Consider the following 20,449-nt stretch of genomic DNA (forward strand, 5'->3'; position numbering starts at 1 on the left):
ATTTGACAGGAGGATGACCTCTTCCCTCTACCCAGAGCATGATTCCCAAAGATGATACACACTGGAGACAAAACGTACACCAGGGAAACCTGGTTCCTCAAAGTTCACACCTGAGGTTTCCTGAGCTAGTGTACCAGATCCAAAGGACACACCCCAAGAAGAGGCCCTGGCCACACCTGCTGCAGGTATCTGCCTTTGGAAACGGTAGAAGTCACATTTGCATGGTTCAGGCTCCAAGTCAGGTGAGCCACCCGCCTCTGGCAGCAAAAACCGCCAGGATGCCAAAAACTTTTATAATCTAAATAAATGCTAATTTAATGCTGCATTTAATTTTTTTTTTTTTTTTTAACAAATCACGATGGACAAACACCATAGCTAAATTTTCACTTGTTTTAAAATTTTCATACAGGTATACAATGAAATATCATATCCACCCCTGCTTTTCCCTCCTACTGTCCCCAACTCCCCCGGCACAGCCTGTACGCCCCTCCCCCATCTATACCGGAAGTTTGGCTTGGTCTTATGCAGGTAACTAAAGCTGTGAGTTCATGAGTGGTACATTCCCGTAAAGTCCTGAAGCTTGCCTTTCCCGGCATCCTTCTCCATCCTCTGGTTCTTACGGTCTTTCCGAGTGTCTTCCACAACGTTCCTGGAGCCTTCTCAGTGGTGGTGGTAGTAGTGGGTGTAGTTCCCCCCCCCCCCCGACTCTTTTAGCTCTTTACTCTTGGGGACCCACCGGTGACCCAAGCTCCCAAACAAATCACATGGAGACTTATCCTTACTTATGAACGCCCGGCCTTAACTGGGCTTGATTCTAGCCAGTTTTCCTTAACTTAAAACATCCCATCTACCTTTTGCCTCTGAGCTTTTGTCTTTTCTATTCTATGTAACTTTCTTTACTTCTTACTCTGTGGCTTGCTGTGTGGCTGGGTGGCTGGCCCTGATGTCCTCCTCCTTCTTGCTCCTTGATCCTCTCTTCCCAGATTTCTCCTCCTATTTATTCTCTCTGCCTGCCAGCCCCGCCTATTCTTTCTCCTGCCTCACCATTGGCTGTTCAGTTCTTTATTAGACCATCAGGTGTTTTAGACAGGCACAGTAACATAGCTTCACAGAGTTAAACAAATGCTACATAAAAGAATGCAGCATATTTTTGCATCATTCAACAAATGTTATACAGCATAAACAAATGTAACCAATCTTAAAACAATATTCTACAAGTGGGTGTGCTGAGAAAGATGTCCCATTTAGGACGGAGTGCTCAGTTTCTTATTCTAAGCACTTGGACCAGTCACACATTTCAACACTGATTGATGCCTATTGCAGAAGGAAGCTTCTCTGACCACAGTCGGGAACAGCCCAGGTCTACAGGTAAAAGGCAAATATTTGGAAAGCATTTTGACAACAAGACCATAGTAAATTAACAATAGAAGGTCCTCTCCCAGGGCTTGTGGCCTCCCTAGCCATGGACTCGGGAAATGCCAAGATTTTAAATAAAGTCAGAATTGTTTGATCTTGCTTTGCCATCCTGTGTTTTTGTGTGATGGAAACATTAACTTCTCATGAGGCCCCGAGTTCTGGTCCCCAGATTCCACCTCTCTCTGCTGGCTGGGTTAGAGCTGTTACAGTTGTGTGAACTGGCTGTTGTGGAGGCTTTATACATATTCATTTTTTTGATAAAGCTTTTCTTAATTTTTCCTACTTCATTCAAAATAAAGGGAGCTGTTTGGAGGAGTGTGTATATAGTACAGTTTTCCTTTGCTTCGGGCTCCAATGTGGTCTCCACAAAGTGCTGTTCGAGACCTTTGTGGGGCTGCGAATCCACCTCAGGGCTAGAACACTTACCTAAGCATGTGCAAGTTCCTGGGTTTGACTCACTGCACCAGAAAAGTTAAGTAAAAGAAAAAGCAAACCCCCAGAAAGCCTGTTCTTCATTAGAGCTGATTTGTGGTTCCTAATATCAGGACCACATCTCACTATCTGTAGGACTTCGCTCTCTTGGTTTTCTCATCTGCCAAACCTAGATAATCATGTAGTTACTAGTAGTTAGATTAGAGCTTGGTACACTAATAACTGGGCTACATGAGACCCATCCCCCCTTAGAACTGTTTTATGTGTATTATAAAGCCATGTAGAACTATGTGTTGGCGATTTCTGTGTTGTTTCTCACAATTAATCGATGCCTTGTTTAATACTGTACACTCGGCCTTCTAAAATTATTTCCTGGAACGGCAAGCTGATTCAGTGATAAAGCGGCCTGCAGCCAAACCTTACAACCTGAGTTCGGTTCCTGGGACCAACAGATCGAGCTGACTCCCATAAGTTGTCCTCTGACTTCCACGTGTGTGCGCCATGACGGGTGCCTGCTCACCCCTCCCAAATAAGTAAAATGTAATCAACTTTGAAATTACTTTCTGTACTATACAGCATCCTGTCCCATTCCCTATTGAGATGCGTTTGACTTTCTGGGCTTTATGAGATCAGAGCAGGAGGGCGACACTCCTGGGCCCTGGTGTCTTCAGTGTGGTTGTAGTCTGTGATCCTTTGGGGCGGTGGTTCTCAACCTTCCTAGTGCTGCGGCCTTTTAGTACAGTTCCTCATGTTGTGGTGACCCCCAACCAGAAGATGATTTTCATTGCTACTTGATAACTATAATTCTGCTAGTGTTATGAATCATAATGCAAACATCTTACATGCAGGATACCTGATATGCGACCTCTGTGAAAGGGTCATTAGACACCAAGGAGTCATGACCCACAGCTTGAGAAACACTGCTTTAGGCAGACAGCATTTTCTCTAAGCCTCAGGGCTCTGGATAACGATAAAAATATCTACCTTCCAGGAAATGCTGTAAGATCAGAGACAAAAATAGCACCTTTTCAAACCTTTGCTCTGGAACGAACACTGCATAAAAATCTGCAAGCCTGTTGCCCAGCAGTTAGGTCGATTTGAATGCATAGGTACTTACATTCCAGCAAAGGTTCTCAGACCTCAGCACATGTAAGAATTGGCTGGTTTCAGGTGGCCCCGAGCTGTACAGTTTTAGTGGTCTTGGTAGCTGTCCCTCTGCCCGCCGCGTGTGTGCCAGCACAGATTTCTGGGCTCCTGTGTCTGGAAATTCTGCATCAGCGTTATCTGGCCAGAGCAGAGGCTGACATCTGCAAGCCTAGCAAGGCTCCCAGGTGCGTCAGCCAGGTTTTGGTAACGCCGTTCTGTGGTTCGAATGTACGCGTCCCTTCTATCCAGAGGCTACTGCTATTAGGCCTGTCTGGAAATGATTAAGTCCTGTGTTCTTCATCTTGTGAACAGGATCTGGTGCTCTTGTCAAAGGCTGGGGAACAGGGCTGTCTGTGATTCGCCTGCATCCCTCCCACCTAGTAAGAACGCAGCTTTAGTTCTTTCTGCCCATCTGTCACACCGGATTATAACCATGCCGTGCCATCTTTGAAGCAGAGAGCCAGCCCGTCTCAGAAAACCAAATCTGCTGCCACCTTGATCTTGACCCTTCCGGTCTCTCTGGAACAACACATTTCTCTTCTTTTAAAAGTATATTTTATGAGCATGTATTAATTATACGCAGCAGTGGGTTTCATACGTGTGTATAACGTATTTGGAACATGTCCACTCCTGTTACTTTCGCCGGTCTCCCTTCCATTCCTTTGGTCTCTGTCTTCCCAGCCAGCCCCTCGGACACTTCCATGTCCTCTGCTGAGTGTGTGAGACTCAATGAGCTTAATTAGGGCTGCTTACAGGCACCGGCCCAGCAGCCCCTGAAAATACCCCTCCCTCTGGGCAGCAACCATTAACTACCTGCAGTTCAGGGACGGGTGAGGCCTCATGAGGCCTCCCCCTCCCCCTGAACATTTTAATTCTTTGTAATTACCCAGCCTAAAGAATTTTGTTTCAGCAGCAGGGTGGCATGAGATGCCCAGTTGGAACAGTTTCGCAATGTCCTGTGGAGGCCCATGCTCGGGCTGGTTAAAATTCTGTCAACTTGACACAAGGTAAAGTCATCAGAGAGGAAGGAGCATCATTTGAGAAAATGCCCCCATAAGACGGGCTGTAGGCAAGCCTAGAGGGCATTTTCTTGGTTAGTAATTGATATGGGAGGGCCCAGCCAATAGTAGTGTGCCAACCCAGGGCTTGTGGACACAATAGAGTCCTGGGTAAGAGGGAGAGGGCTTGGGGGAAGGATTTCTTGGCAGGTTTGCTTACACGTAACTTTATAAATTAAATAAAAAAAAAAAACAAGAAAAGATCAAGGTGAGATTTTTGCTTTTGTAGCTTGGGTTATTTCAGCAAATTTTGTATTATCAGATGTACAAACCCAAGCCACCTTGTCTGTCAGAAATATTTCTTTGAGTCCTCTTTTATTGCTGTGCAATTGTTAACCTCCCAAGAGCCATATTTTATTAGGATTCTGTTTATGTACAGTTTTACTTGGCTTTTATAGTCCATCAAATGCAGCATTGCTAAATGCACACAGGGATAGATCCATCCTAATGTTTTATTCCATTTTGCTCCAATGGGTTTTACTGTTTTTTGTGTGAATTTGAAATGTGCTTTGATAGGCAGTTTGTAGTGATGATTTTCCTTTCCCTTTTTCACAGTGGAGGCGCAGGTCAGCTGTTTCCCCCCGCCCCCCTTTTAAAGCCATTCCTCTGCTCCGAGAATAGCTAATCTGGTCATCAGCATCTAGTTACACCTCTAACTCAACGCCTGGTCAGGCATTGTCATTTCCGGGACAGTAGCTTTTCCTCACACACAGTCCCAGTGTGTGTGTGTGTGTGTGTGTGTGTGTGTGTGTGTGTGTGTGTGTGTGTGTACACGCGTCATTCCTTGATTCTATGACATGCTGGAGATGTTGTAAGAACCTGGGGGTAACACCCACTTGGGGGGGGACACTGTGAAGTCTGTGAAGAAACGTGGCTCAAGTTCCGAGCATGTGCCTGGTGTGGACCTCACAGGTGGTCCACCAGGACCTGCCCAGCTTAGATGGAAAGAGCTTCGTAAGATGCCAGCGCCACTCAAATTCGCTCCCGCCCAGTGCCTTTCCCTGCCCGAACCCCAGCCCTTGCCTCCAATCTCAGTGTGGATTCCTGTGTGTTTTCCAGGACCGTTTACCTCTCCTCTGTTACACCAATCACATCGCTCACCTGCATCTTCTCACTGTGTACATCAATTTCCCTCCTCTACCCGACTGCATGGGAGGCAGGCTCTCGGTAGCCAGTCAGACCCACCTCACACTGAACACTGTTGTTGCCTGGGTTGCTACAGTGTGGCTTCAGGCTGCCAGCCTGCCTAGTGCTGAAGAGAGCCGCCCTGCCCAGGATCACACCTCCTTTCAATGACCGAATCATGGCTCTGAAAGGCCAGCCATTATATACATATGTATATATATACATGTATATATATATATATATGTATACATACATTTGTATACGTATATATATTATTATATATGTGTGTGTGCACACAAACACATACACATTTATTTATTTACTTATTTATTTTGAGACACTATGTAACCTTGACTGTCCAGGCACGTTCTCTGCAGGCAAGACTGGTCTTGAACTGACCGAGCTCCACCTGCCTCTGACTCCCAAGTGCACTGCCACACCCGGCCTAAGCTAGCTACGTTTTGCACTAGCCTAAGCGTCCTTTGCGATTGCTTCATAGTCGTCCATTGTCCTGTGCTCGACCCTGCTTCCTTCCTGGGATCCGGCGTGTGCCGCCAGGCCCTTGGTCAAGGAAGTGACCATGCTTGCCAACTGCGTGTGTTCTCAGATGAATCAGGGGCGGCTGAACTTGGGGGATGTCAGTTCATGCCCTGCCTCCACCCTCTTCAGTCAAAGGCAACGTAGCTTCTGCATGGGAACTTTCTGGGCTTCTACCCTGGGACTTATTTCTTCCTCTTCACTCAGCTCTGTTTTCACTTTCCCAATCTCCCCCCTCTCTCCCTCCTCCTCCTCTTCCTCCTCTTCCTCCTCTAGCTCCTTTTCTGAAGCTCCGACTCTGGCTCTCAGGCAGTTGAGGAGGCAGGAGACAGGCTGAGGAGAGTGGAGAGATCGGTGGGGAAGAGTTCGGTAAGCTTAGGCGTTGGTGACTCCAGCACCTTCCCTCTGCGGCCTGTGTGGACCTCTGGGAAAAGCTACCCCTGCTGCAGGAAGTCGGTATCCCAAGGTGCTGCTCATTCTCAACAAGAAGAAAGAGCCTTTTAAAGCGACAAGGCTCCTGTATAAATAGAAGGGAGAGAGCTCTCGTTTTGAGGCCCCATGAAAAATGGTCCCTTTGCTGTTAATTTCTCATCCTCTCAACAGTCTCCTGCAGTCAGCCCAGCGTTTTTTGGGTCTTTTTCAAAAGGCTCCTTCTAGAAGTCTGTCTCAGAGAGAGCACCAGGCTCCACTCGGAATTCTGGAGTTTGAGACAGTGGCCCTGGTGCCTTGGAGTTCTGTGCTTGGGCTGCAGTCTCATCCTTCACGAACGTATTTGCTCACTAACCCATGGAGTCCACAAGACACTCTATTATGCGTGTGAGCACACTTTGAATACTTCAAAAGATGCTGAAAGGAAATTGTTACTTGATCTTCAGTTAAACAGAGCTTGAAAGTTAAAGTTGATATAAAAACAAAGAAAAAAAAAGAGATATAATACTTCAAGGCTTTAGAAAGGATTTTTCATTTTGGATGGATGTTTGGCCAAGGTCCCTGTTTGCTACACAGCTAAGAACCAAATGTCCTTGTCATGCCTAAAACATGTCAGGCCTCTGTGTAAATCTTTCTCATTTCTTCACTGAGACATGGCAGGCCTGGGGATGGTGAGGTAAGATATTATTGTGCTGGGTCAACTGAGGCATCTCTGACGTCTCCAAACGTGTGATGCTCTGAGAACCGACACCAACAAGGACAGCCTCTCAGTCTCTCATTCTCCCGTCTGGGCGTACAGGAAGCTGTATGTCCTCAGCGCAGGGCACTTTTCTACAGCAAACAGACTGTTCTCTTTTCTGTAGAGGACAGATGGATGAGGGGCCAGCAGAGGCTCCGAGGGGCTTCCCTTTTAATGATGCTAGATTATAAAACCCTTACAATACCCAGGGTGTGCAGAAGTCTTAGAATTGCTTTATAATCAAATGTGAGAACTTGAGAACGTGGCCAACTTCTCAGCAGAGATGTAAAGATCATTAGTAAAGGGTTTTGGAACAGGGATGGGCTTTTCAAAAGCTTTAGGCTCAGCGACAGACGTTTTTCCTGCAGCATAAGCCTTATATTCTACGCGAAACAGTGAGCTGTGGCATGTACTCACGTGCACACGCGCACATGCAGCACCAACATCACAAAAACATGAAAGCAGGTACTGTGCCTGACATGACGCTTCTACTATAAATATGTGAAGACCATCGGCTTGGCACTTCGTTGTGTGTGTCTTTGTGTGCATGTGTGTGCCACCTATCTGCACGTGGACACACATGTGTGGGTCCATGTGGAGGCCAGAGGTTGATACTGGATGTCTTCTTCAACTGTTCTCCACTTTATTTACTTGGGGTGAGGTCTCTCAAGCTCAACCTTGAGCACACCGATTCTGGCCAGTCTATCTGGGGGATAGACTGCAAAAGGGGGATCCCCTGCCATCTCCTCCCAAGAGCTTGGGTTACAAGGGCTAAAATGCCCGCCTGGTTTTCATATGTGTGCTAGGAATCCGAACTCAGTCTTCATGCTCACAGGACAAGAACTTTCCACTGAACCATCTCTCCACCCCTAGCTCCCGTCACATTTTTCTGACCCTCTGAACTTCCAGTGGATCCTCAGTGTCGTGGGAACCGAGTAGAGTCACCGTATCTAGGGTGACAGCAGAATGCGTGAGTGTTTGTTGATGGTACCTAGACCTTGACTGAATCATAGTAGAGAACAGTGATTGTTTTCTATGATTTATAGAGTTGCTTTTCTCGGGAGGTTTTCCGTCCATTGCATGACTTCGGTCACAAGACTACCCAGGCACGCTTGGTGGTTTTGAATTATTGGGTACTGCAAACGGCACACAATAAGGACTGTAATGGGGTATAATGATTCCCTTCAGAGAACACACAGGATAGACCAAAGGCGCTTTGGTATGAGGAACTTCTTGTACCAAAAAACAACCTTTTGTGTAATGATCAATAAATTTGGTTCTGAATAGAGGTTCGGGGTTCAGTTCACAGAAACTGATCCCCCCTGCTGTCAGAGAGCCTAAAATTACATTCTGGGGAGACTCTCTTTCTTTGAACGGACCGCGCAACACAGAACACCCGGCCCCTTAGTAAATGTGAAACCCTGCTGTTCTGCTCAGAATCTTCACAGCTCTCTGGTACCTCCTACAGAAACCAGCTGTGATGGTTGTTCCAATGACAACTTGGCGTGGCCTAGAACCTCTTGGGAGAGTCTCAACGAGGGGTAGTTTAGACCAGCTTGACCTGTGGGCATATCTGTGGGGGGATGTCCTGAGGGTCTTAACGGATATGGGAGGACCCAGTCTGAAAGTGGGTGGTGGCATCCCTTGGGTTAAGATCCCGGACTGGGCACCAAGCTTAACGCGTCCACTTCTCTCTGCTCTTGTGGTTGTGAGGTGAGGAGCTGTGACCTCTCTGCAGTGACTCTGACCTCGAATTGTAAACTGAAATAAACCTTTTCTCCCCAAGTTGGTCTTTGCTGGGATTTTTTTTTTTTTTTTTTAACCACAGTAACAGAAATGAAAGTAGTGCACCAGCCTTCTCTCTCGACCGTGACGTGAGTCAGCCCTGGCATTTGGGGCTGTGCCGATTTCACCCTTCATTCCAGAATAAACAAATGAATTTGTCCTGAGCCATCAGGCATAGTTTGATTTCAGAACGCTGGGGAAGGAAAGGTTATAAACACCATGAGGGTTGTTGAGAGGTAGGATACAACCCGGGGTCTGACAGCCACCTTGTCACCACAGGTGGGACAAGCAAAGCCATGCCACGAAGGGCAAGCAGTCGCTCTAAGTGGCATCATACATGTACATATCACGGCTGACCCCTGATTCCTATGAGAACTCATTCGTCACTAGGTGGATTAGCCAGGGTTTTCTAGAATAAGGGCAAATAGAATGAATATATGTTACAAAAAGGGGATTTATTAGATTGGGCTACGTGGGACCGTATCATTAGTCTAACAATGGCTGTCTGTGCTCTGGAGAAGCTAAGGACCACATATGAGATTGGATGCCTCAGCAGTCTCAATCTGGTATTGAAGACAGGAAGATTCCTGGAGAGCTGCTGGCCTTCATCCGTGTTAGGTCTGAAGCAGCTGGAGTCTGATGTCTGTGAGGGGCAGCTGATGTAGCAGCAACGTGGTGGATGCGCTGACCAGCTAGGAGTGGAAGTGGGCAGGCAAAAGCAGTCCCGCTTCCCCCCACTCAGTGGGAAGGTCTTAGCCCATCAGTTAAACCTAGGCAATCCCCTGTCAGAGTAAAGTGACAACCGAGCTTAACCACCACACTGGATTTTCGGGATGTCGGTTCGCAAACTAACTTTCTGCCACCGTCAACAAACTGACCGTAAAGCATCGTGTTGAAGCCAGCCAGCCTCTCTCCTCCCAGCTGCCGCCCCCTTCTCACTGATGCGTGCCAGACAGTCCTCTGATTAACCCAATGCCATCCTTTGTCCCCTAACAGAAAGTAGAATTGGGGTGAAGGCCAAGGGGTGCATGTTGATGGGTAGGGATGTGTTTCAAGGGAGTATGTTTTAGGGACCAGCTTTGAGGTCTCAGGGAGAGTGGTAAGGACAAGGGTTAGAGTTGGTGTAGAGAAGGCCACAGTACCAAGACCAAATTTTTCTTGCTTCCTTGTTTGATCCTAGCAGCCCAATGAATCCTGGTGTGGCGGTGTGTGTGTGTGTGTGTGTGTGTGTGTGTATGTGTGTGTGCACGCACATGCTTGGGGTATGTGCATGCAACTAGAAGCTAGAGTGTTGTTGTTTTTCCCCCCTAGATGAATAAAAACACCTTTTGCTTCACTGGTGAAACTGCTGGAAGGCAGATCAGAAAAACAAAGCCAAAAGCCAAGACACCGGTGCATTCTTGTCATTTTATGAGTCACCCAAGGCGTGCTGATCAGCCATAGCCACAGTACACAAACATCCCGCTGCACCCAGGCCTCCCGACACAGCTGGACGGGGCAGGGTGACCAGCGCTGGGGAGGCAGTAACATCGTCGTCGGCACGACTCGCTCATGCTTTGGGGATGACTGCCTTACTAGTTCAGTTCTTCTTTGTGCTACGCAGGAAACAGGAAGTGAAACCCAGGGTCTGTCCCGGGCGGCAGTTCCAACCTGACCACACGTGACGGCGGGGATTTTACAGTCCGGCGGGAGCCTGGGGTCCTCGCTCCTCTGCATGCCTGCCTGCCGGTAAAGCTCAAGATCAAGACCAAACCGCGGGGTTTGAAGTCACGTGCCTGTCACCAGGCCGTCCCCGCCCCCACCAAGTTGTTTCCCCTCTGGAGTTATAAGCCAGAATAAAGCCTTCTCTCTGAGCTCTAAGTTGCATTTCGTCAGGATAGTCTAAATGCCAGTAATCCTGGTTTGAACCGTAGCGACATCCTCCACTGTTGACCTTTGTATCATCCATTGTCCACTCAGTAAAAACCGATAGATTTAAAGCATGGAGGCCGGGAGGGGCGGTGCACACCTTTGATCCCAGCACTGGGAGGCAGAGGTCGGAGAGTCCCTAAATTCAAGGCCAGCCTGGTCTACAGAGTGAATTTTAGGGCAGCCAGGGCTACTACCCAGAGTAGAAACCCTGTCTTCAGAAACCCAAAACCAAAACCCAAACCAATCAAACACAAAACCTGGTTCCCATTACTCCCCAGCTTGCATCTCTTCAATTTTTTTTCCCCTAGCACGCTCAGTTAAAGCCCAAGCAAGACCTGACCCCACAGCCTCCTGAAGCCCTCGGTGAAGCCCACCATTGGCCAGTCCCTGCTGCCTCTCTGGCCAGTTCCCAGCATGCTTTCTCAGTCTCACTGATTTCCAATCCCTATTCCCACACCTAGCCTCTCCCTTCTTCCGGAGCATCCACGCCTTCAGGATTCTACCTGTGCACATGAGCAATGGCTCTCCCAGACCTTTGCACTGAGAGCTGCCTGGTGTCCTCAAATGTCACCGCCTCCTTAGGTAGCCTCCTCCAAGCTGTTATTGCTTCTATGCGCTTATTTTATTTTTCACTGTACCCGAGATGTGCGTGCGTGTGTGCGCGTGTGCGCGCGCGTGTGTGTGTGTGTGTGTGTGTGTGTGTGTGTGTGTGTGACAGACAGACAGAGACAGAGAGACAGAGACGGAGAGGGAGAGGGAGACAGAGAGAGAGAGGGTCAGGGTCAGGGAGAGGGACAGAGAGAGGTAACGCTGGTGTGGGGAGCCCCAGGAACCTTGGCTACCTTGTACAAGATGTGTATGAGCCAGAGCTCAGCCAGCAGCAGACGGCATTTTCAAAATACCTTAACTGAAAGGAAATTAACAAAAGAACTATGTAAAGGGTCATGGGCAGGATTAAGGGGACCAGTGAGGCATCGTGAAGAACAAAGTCGTTACGGAAAGTCATCCCATCCCCTGGCATGAAGGATCAAGAAGAGGCGGCCATATTAGTCTCCTTTTCTAATATGGCCGCCTCCATAAAATACCTGAGGCTGGGTAACATTATAGAGGAAAGAAGTCCAAGGCTGAGTGGCTGCATCTGTTGGGAGCCTTTTTGCTAGAAGAGTCCAGAGCCGGTGCCAAGCATCATGAGGGAAGGCCCCACCTGTGAGCACACTTGGGAGACTAAGTTTTCTTAATACCTCATTACAGGAGTTAAATTCTAACATGTGAACGTGTGTGTGTGCTTGTGTGCACGTGCGTGTGTGCGTGTGTGTCTAGAGATCAGGAATGCTGGCACTGACGAAGAGGGGCTGTGTCAGGGAGTGAGCTGGACGAGGCTAACTCACTCAGTTTCTTCTTTCACTCACCTCCCTGTCAGTTTCCTGACCACACCCTACTGGAAGCCAGAGGATAAGGATACAGGGGGAGTATGGCTCATAAGCGCTACTCTCCTCCGTTTCCCGGGACACAGGGGAGAACAGTGAATGGAACGGGATGGAAGCAAACCAGCAGAGCCAGCCCGTTCCTGCGTGGCCATATGCTGACCGAGGAAACAGAGAAAGCCGAAGAGAAAACAGATACCTCCAGAAGTGTCGCACAGCTGTCTGTAACGCGCGCAGGCAAGCATCCTCTGCAAATCTTCAGTAGGGCGTGGTGGCTCGCAATGCTAATCTCAGCCCTCAGGATGCTAAGGATCGCCGTGAATTTGAGGCCAGCCTGGTCTCAGATTGAGTTTTAGACCCGCCTAGGCTACAAATGTGAGGGAGGCCCTATCTCAAAAACAAGAAGGGGAAAGTAGCCATCTTTAATCCTCACAGAAAATCTGTGAGAGACAACCTCACCCCTGGGTGTGGTTAACGATCCTGAGACCTCAGAGGCTGACAGACCCCCGGGAAGGAAGAACTATGGGGCCGAGATTACAGATGAGGTCCACCCAGAACTTTTTCAGCGAATCAAGTTAAACATGTTGGTGTACTGCCAATACTGAGAAGGTCAGCAGAGACCCTGCACCGGCCACTGCCGGAAGTGTCCCTCAGTCTTCTGAATCCCAGGGCACCTCTGCTTTGGCTTCTGTGGCTCTTAGCCTGCCCAAGGTCCACAGAGGATGACGGCTCCCCCCACCCACTAGCTGGGTATTACAGTGACGGACTAATGCCATTCAGGCTCCAAGCGCCATCTATCGCTTCCCTTCATCTCCTTTGTGTGTAGGGTGTCTCTGAATTTGTTTCTCTTATCTGTAATTGTGTGTTTCTGTGTAGGTATGTGCATCTGAATGTAGATGCCCACAGAGACCGGAAGCAGTATTGGATTCCCCAGAACTGGGGCTATAGGCAATATCAGCTGTCCAATGTGGGTACTGGGAACCGATCTCCACAAGAGCGGCATAGTTTTATCAAACTCTTAATTTCTATTTTTTAAATAAAATTTCATATAAATACATATTGTCTGTTGAGCATCGTCTCTAAACCAACCGCTCCTCTCCTTCTCTCCCGCCTCCTGCCTCTTGTTAGTTTCATTTCTTCCCCTAAACAGTTTCATCTCTACCTTCCTGGTCAGAAACATACATGATTTCATGTATCTATATAAAATCTAGGAACCACAAGTGAAGGAAAACATGGTGTTTGTTTGTTTGTTTCCTGAGGCTGGCTTAATGTGTTGAATAAGATTGTCTCCAGTTGCATCCATTTCCCTACAAACAGCGAAACTTCGTTGTTCCATTGTGTGCACAGACTGCATTCTCTCTGTGTTCATGCCTCCAGGTTGGCTGCCTAGGTTGGTTGGTTCCATGGTCAGCCATCGTAGAGTCGAAGAGAGCTGTGATAACCACTCACATGCTAGTATCTCCGCGATGCGTTGATTCAAGTCCTTCCGGGGAACGCCTAGAAGTGGGTCCTGTGCCAGATCAGTGGTTAGTGTTTGAGAACCCTCTGTACTGGTTTCCTTAGTGACTGACCGGTTGACACGCCGGCCAGCAGTGTGGGTGTGGAAGGGCTCCCCTTTGTCAACATCCAGGCCAGCATTTCTGGTTTGTTTCCCTGACATCTGCCACTCAGAATGCAGTGAGATGGGATACAGGGCATTTTGATTGGAAGCCGTCTGTTTCTCTATAATGCAATGACTTGGGAGCGTCCCAGCTCTTTAACTCTTTGGAGAGGCTGGGTTTCATTCCTCTCTTCTTATTGCATCTGCAGCAACCAATACCGTCACTTCTTCAGCATCCTACAGTGTTTAAGAAAAACTCATATGAGACACAGACCTGTATACCCTTTTCCTCATCTAATATCGAATCATGAGTAGTTTGATTACCCAAGCTGTATAAACAGTGTTTCCAAAAGTATTAGCATATGTCAGTTGTACACAGTAATGAGTACATGTCTATAATGTGCTTGGATCATTTTTTTATCGCCCATTTCTCTCCCTTGTCCCCCCTTCCCACTAATGCTAGTGTCCTTATTCCTCCCAAATAACACCCCTTTACCTTTATGTCTTTTAAAAAAAAATCTGAATTTTTTTTTTTTAAATCCAGGGGAAATGTGTGATGTTTGTGGTTCTGAGGATGAGCTACCTCACTTAACATGATGATCTCTGGTTTCATCCACTACCCTGCAAATGGCACGATTCTTTTCTTTATGGCTGAGTAATACTCCATTATGTACCCACAGTGCACTTCCTGTATCTATCTCTTCATCCACTGATGGGAGTCCAGGCAGATTCCTGAACCTGGCTCTGTGAATATTGCCATTGTACACAGCTTATCACTGGGACCCTAATAGCAACCCTAGGAGTCTAAGCTACTTCTGGTCATTTTCTGTTGCTGGAAACTCAGATTACGTGGTATCCTTTGTAGGTGGACTTTTCTTTCTCACCTGCTAATTCCCAAAGTGACACGGAGACTCAATATTAATTATAAATGCTCGTCCAATAGCTCAGGCTTGTTACCGAATAACTCTTACAACTTAAATTAACCCATTTATATTAATCGACATTCTGTTATGTGGCGTTACCTCTCTTTCCTCTCCGTGTCTCGCTGGTGACTCCCCTGACTCCGCCCACCTTCCCAGCATTCTCTCTGCCCCCCCCAATCCTGCCCAGCCATGGGCCAATCAGCTTTTTATTAACAATGAGAGCAATACATATTTACAATGTACAAATGTTGTTCCACAGCAGTGCCTCATTCCGCTCAACACCAGTGCTGTCAGGAGCAACATTTTGGAGTTGGCTTTCTTCCAGTGGAATTACTTCTATGAGAGCTTCTGTCTTCAGGGAATACCTAGAAAGGATGATTAGACTCAACAGCTGTAATTACATCAAATAGACTCAGCTTTGAGAATCTAATTTGTTTTGTAATCTCATCCATCCTGTTGTGGAAGAGCGAAAAGAGGAGCGTCCCCTGGTACACACAGGTGGAAGAATGCCTTTGTGAAACCCACCCGTGCATCTGTCCCCTGACCACCCACCCACGCACCTGCCACCCACCCGCCATTCACCATTCACATGATGAGGGGTGTGTGTGCATCTCCCCGGAGGCTGTGGTCTTCCCTGAAGATACACCACTTCTCCATCTTAGTGTTGGTGACCAAGAGCTAAGCAAGCCCAGAGGTCATCATGACTTGCTCAAAGTCCCAGCCAAGCCCACCTCAATTCCATGATCGTGTGGGACACTGAGGATCCCACGTTTTTGAAGCATCAGATTGAAATGTCAACTCTCACTGTACTTAAAATACCAAACTGCCCCTATTAGCACCAGAAAATCCCCTGAAAATGCTTTGAAACACAGGAAGGGATGTGAGAAGGGAACTCTATGCCTGAGCCTCGGTGTAAATCTGGTTGGAAACTGTACGGTTTGTTTTGCAAGCGCAATGCCCTGGCTGAAGATGGTGAAGTCTGAGGCTGGCTACCCTGACGATGCTTCAGACTCTAGTCCACTTCCCACTGCACGAGCAGAACGAATTTCTTCATTTCTCTTCCTTACTTTTATTGTTTGCAAAATAAGGTAAAAATTCCATCCCCTTTACGCCTCATGAGGCCTACATCCATTTGTACACAAAGACACAATTCAAGGAAATTAATGCCTGGAACATGTTAAACATTCTGAGTATTCGATACACCAGTTGTCTTGGTTAGGGTTACTATTGGTTTTTGTTTGTTTGTTTGGTTGGTTTTTCGAGACAGGGTTTCTCTGTGTAGTTTTGGTGCCTGTCCTGGATCTCGCTCTGTAGCCCAGGCTGGCCTCGAACTCACAGAAATCGGCCTGGCTCTGCCTCCCAAGTGCTGGGATTAAAGGTGTGTGTCACCACTGCTCAGCAGGGTTACTATTGTTGTGACAAAACATCATGGTCAAAAGCTATTTGGGGAGGAAAGGTTTATTTGGCTTACACTTCCATATCATAGTTCCCCATTGAAGGAACTCAGGACAGGGCAGGAACCTGGAGGCAGGAGCTGATGCAGAGGCCATGGAGGGGAGCTACTTACTGGCTTGTTTCCCACGACCTGCTCAGCCTGCTTTCTTATAGAACCCAGGGCCACCAACCCAGGGATGGCACCGCCCACCATAGGCTGGGCCCTCCCTCATCAGTCATTAATCAAGAAAATGCCTCACAGAGTTGCCGACAGGCCAATTTTGTGGAAACATTTTCCCAATTGAGAGTCCCTTCTCCAGAGGACTCCGGTGTGTGTCAAGTTGACAGAAAACACCAACACAGCACTTATCTTATTTTAAATGTTTTTATTCTTGGCCTCGCAGCTACTCTAGGAGGCAGATCAGGCATTGAAAAATGGTCAGTGTCTATGTTCAACTCAACGGGCAGATTTTCCTTCAGTTAGAGCCCACACTCGAAATTCTGAAGTTTTTATATAAAAGACCCAGATTTCTGCCTTTTCTTTTCTTTTTTTTTCCCCTGCCTTTTCTTGAAAAACAAAAAAACCCAAAATCTCATGTGGCAGCAAGCAGCCCGAGGCGAATGCCGCTGACTCCTTTAAATGGGCGTCTTCCTTGGCAGTGTGCCACAGAATGGTGGAGATGGTGTTGGGCACGGGCAAGGCCCTCGGCGCCATCTCTGACATTGCCAGCGAACAGATGCGTGGAAATGACGTCGGGGGTGAGCCACAGCAGCTGCAGCGGTGGCGTCAGGCCATGGCTTCCGTCTGGGTTAAGAGGCCGAGGGTGGGGCGGGATTAAAACGCTGGTACCTCCGTGGGTCTGAGGACTGTTGTCTCCACGTGGTTGCTGCTCGGCGGCAGCAAGCCTTCCTGTCGGACTCTCTTTGGACCGCCAGCCCGCAGAGACTTAATGTTAGTTATGAAAGCGTGGCCTTAGCTTAGTGTTGCAGGAAGGCAGCAGAAGCACTGGATGGAGTGGATATCAGAACGCACAGCTGTTTTTTTTTTCAGAAGTGCTTTGGCCTGGAAGCATCTTTGTGGGGAACAGTGATTGTTTTGCTGACGGGGCGTTGCAGCCATCCCACGACTTTGGTCTCTTGTATCATTGAGTATTGCACACGACGCGTCATAAAGGACCAGAGTCATGTGATGCCCTCCTTCCGTAGGACATGTAAATTAAGGTCAGGAACCTTGGTATGAAGACATACTTTGTGTAAGTTTCAATGAATACGCCTTTGTGCAGATGTTTGGGGTTCAGTCCATCAGAAGAGGCTGGACCTTCCTGCCGCCACGTAGGCCTTAAAATGTCAAAATTTAAAATTGTGAAATGCCTTCTTTCTCCAACTGGCCTGTGCTACATGGTGCACCCCGGGATAGCTTAGGCTTGTTCCATTAGCTCTTATCACTTAAATTAAATCTGTTTTACCATGTGTCTCGGTTACCCCTTTTTAGTACAGCATATCTGACCTACTCCGGGTCTGCTGGTGAAATCGTGTGCTAAGATTCCTTCTCCCAGTTTCTCTCTACCCAGAAGCCCCGCCTACACCTCTTGCCTAGCTATTGGCTGCTCAGCTTTTTATTACACCGATCACAGTGATCCATCTTCACACAGTGTAACAAGTATCCCATAATACTGCTCTAATCACTTCAGGATCTCAGCTCAGAAGTTCTCATCATTAGCTACCACTTCATCCACTGATTAGGCAAATACATACATCATGTACACACACATACATACATCATGTACACACACACACACACACACACACACACACACACACACGAATAAGAAGTAAAAAAAAAAGCATACCTTCTTAATGATGTATTTTCTGTTTTCTGCAGCCACGTATTTCCTTAAGAAAGAAAACTTTCATGCAAAACAAGCAACAACAACAAAATTGCGAGGCAAGGTAGCCTGAGTAGTCCTATAACCCCAACCCCGGGGTTGGGTGGATGGGGTTGAGGCAGAAACATCACAGACTAGATGGGGAGACTGTCTGGAAACAAATAAACAAGCCAGGCATGGTGGCTTAGTCCCAGCACTCTGTAGGCAGAGGTAGGTGGAACTCTGGGAGTTCCAGGCCAGCCAAGGCTACATAGGGAGGCCCTGACTACAAACGGATCCACAGAAACCTTCCTAAAGAACACACACACACACACACACACACACACACACACGCACGCACGCACGCACGCACGCACGCACGCACGCACGCACGCACGCACGCACACAGATCTCATCTGTCAACACCCTCCTTGCAAGAGAGAATCTTGCCTCATGTTCTCTGTCGCTCTGAGAGGAGACACAAGGTCTGCCCACTGACAAGAAGGAGCAAGTAGAGCGGACAGAGTCCCAGCTGTCAGGCACTTTTCAGCCAGTGGGGGACACACTCAGCGCCTGCTACTTTCTGGGGACGTACAGCTTATAAGAAAGAAGTTGTTGTCTCTATTTTCAAACTAGACTAAAAGCCATAGGAAACACATAATTCGTTCAACCCAACAAATAATTGCTTAAGAAGAATGCTTGCCACATAGCAATCCTTTAACCAATGTCAGCTCCCAATTCTCTGTCTGACGGGCAATTTGAGGAGTGATTTTTTTTTTTCCCCCAAAATCACTTTGAGTTCTTTAGAAAGGTTTGAAGTACCGTGGGGACTTCACTGTTTAGAGCTTGAAATTCATTTGAGCCAGGCAGTAGTGGTGGCGCACGCCTTTAATCCCAGCACGTGGGAGGCAGAGGCAGATGGATCTCTGAGTTCAAGGCCAGCCTGGACTACAGAGTGAGTTCCAGGATAGCCAGAGAAACCCTGTCTAGAAAAACAAACAAACAAACAAAGGAAGAAAGAAAGAAAGAAAGAAAGAAAGAAAGAAAGAAAGAAAGAAAGAAAGAAAGAAAGAAAGAAAGGGAAAGGAAATTTATTTGATTCTTGCATTCTTGCATTCTTTCTTGGTTGTGGGTACCACGGACGTGTGGGTACCACAGGGTGCATGTGGAGGTCAACTTTCAGAAACCATTCTCTCCTTCCACCATGTGGATTCCAGGGATAGAACTCAGGTCATCAGGCTTGAGCAGCAAACTGCTTTTACCTACTGAGTCATTCCGCCTGCCCTGGTAGTTTTTAATGGTGGCTTGCAGAGCTCATGGGGGATGCCCTTTAAGATGCTGTACGGAGACAGAGCATGACCCTCTGGCTCCTCACTGTGATCAGATCATGTTTCCCCAAATCCATATGCTGGAACTTAGTCAAAAGTGTGAGTGTCTGGAGAGATGGAGCCACCAGCAGGAATTGAGATAGCCGAGAGGGTGGAGCCCTCAGGAAGAGGATTGGTGACCTTATAGAGGGCTGAAGGGAACTGACCGACCCTTGTTGCTCTTTGTACTTCTGGCCCTTCTGCCAGGTGAGGACTCAAATCCCAGCTGGGAAACAAGGACCAGGCCTTCAGCTTGACTTCCCAGCCTCCAGAACTTGGAAAAATAACTTTTTATTATCGATTATTCAGACTCAGATATTTTGTTATAACAGCACAAATAAAACCAAGACAATATTCTCAGGTGGTATTCTTGCCAAACCACCCTGGAGCTGTTTTGAAGAGGCAGACTACGGTGGGTTATGTGTACACTGTAGGCAGCAGCTGAAGGCGTTTGGACCCCCCTCCCCCGACCTGCATCCCTCACCTCCCCACCCTTCCGCCCAGAGTGGACAGGCAGGGAGTGCAGAGCCATAGAGGAGGGGAAGAGTAGAGTGTCTTCCACTGACGAGGCAAAGCTGTTGCCAATTCTTTCCAAATACGAGACCCCCGGAGGAAGGCCCCAGAAGGAGTTTTGCGGGTGGCGGAGACTTGGTTTGGCTCTTGAATGTCCTGGCCAGCGCTTTTGACTGTTCCTCTCGGCTCAGCCTTCTGGGTTGCCTTGAGAACAAGCAGGTTGGAGCCCCACCCTTCACTATCCCCTGAGGTAATCTTTTAAAACTCCCAGCTGTGGGAGAAGGCCCGGTTCCCCACCCCTTCCCCACCTCTGAGCTCCGCAGACCTCTTCATCATTGGCCCTCTCTCTGGCTGGTAATTTCCCAGGCTGAATCATTCTGACTATCTGGCCATCTCCTGGGGGAGACAAATAGTTTCAAACATTCTCGGTGACTCATTAGTTCTTGTATTTTTTTTTTTTGTTGATGCTTTACACACACACACACACACACACACACACACACACAGAGTCATAGAATACCAAAATTTTCCCTGTGCATGCCCTAACTCGAATTTTAGTTTTCTCTCGTACAATTGAAACAAAGGTCTAATTATTTCATTTTTAACCAGCTCCCAGGACTCGACCCTCCAAAGCTCGAGACTTCCTGGAGGAGAAAGGAATAGTACGATGATTTTATAGAGAGAAAACTGCCGCTTTGCTTCCTTTCGAGACTCTGGCATCTGAGCCTTGCATCTGAAAACCCTG

This window comes from Peromyscus leucopus, chromosome 18 (assembly GCF_004664715.2).
Source record: "Peromyscus leucopus breed LL Stock chromosome 18, UCI_PerLeu_2.1, whole genome shotgun sequence".
Lineage (NCBI taxonomy): Eukaryota > Metazoa > Chordata > Mammalia > Rodentia > Cricetidae > Peromyscus > Peromyscus leucopus.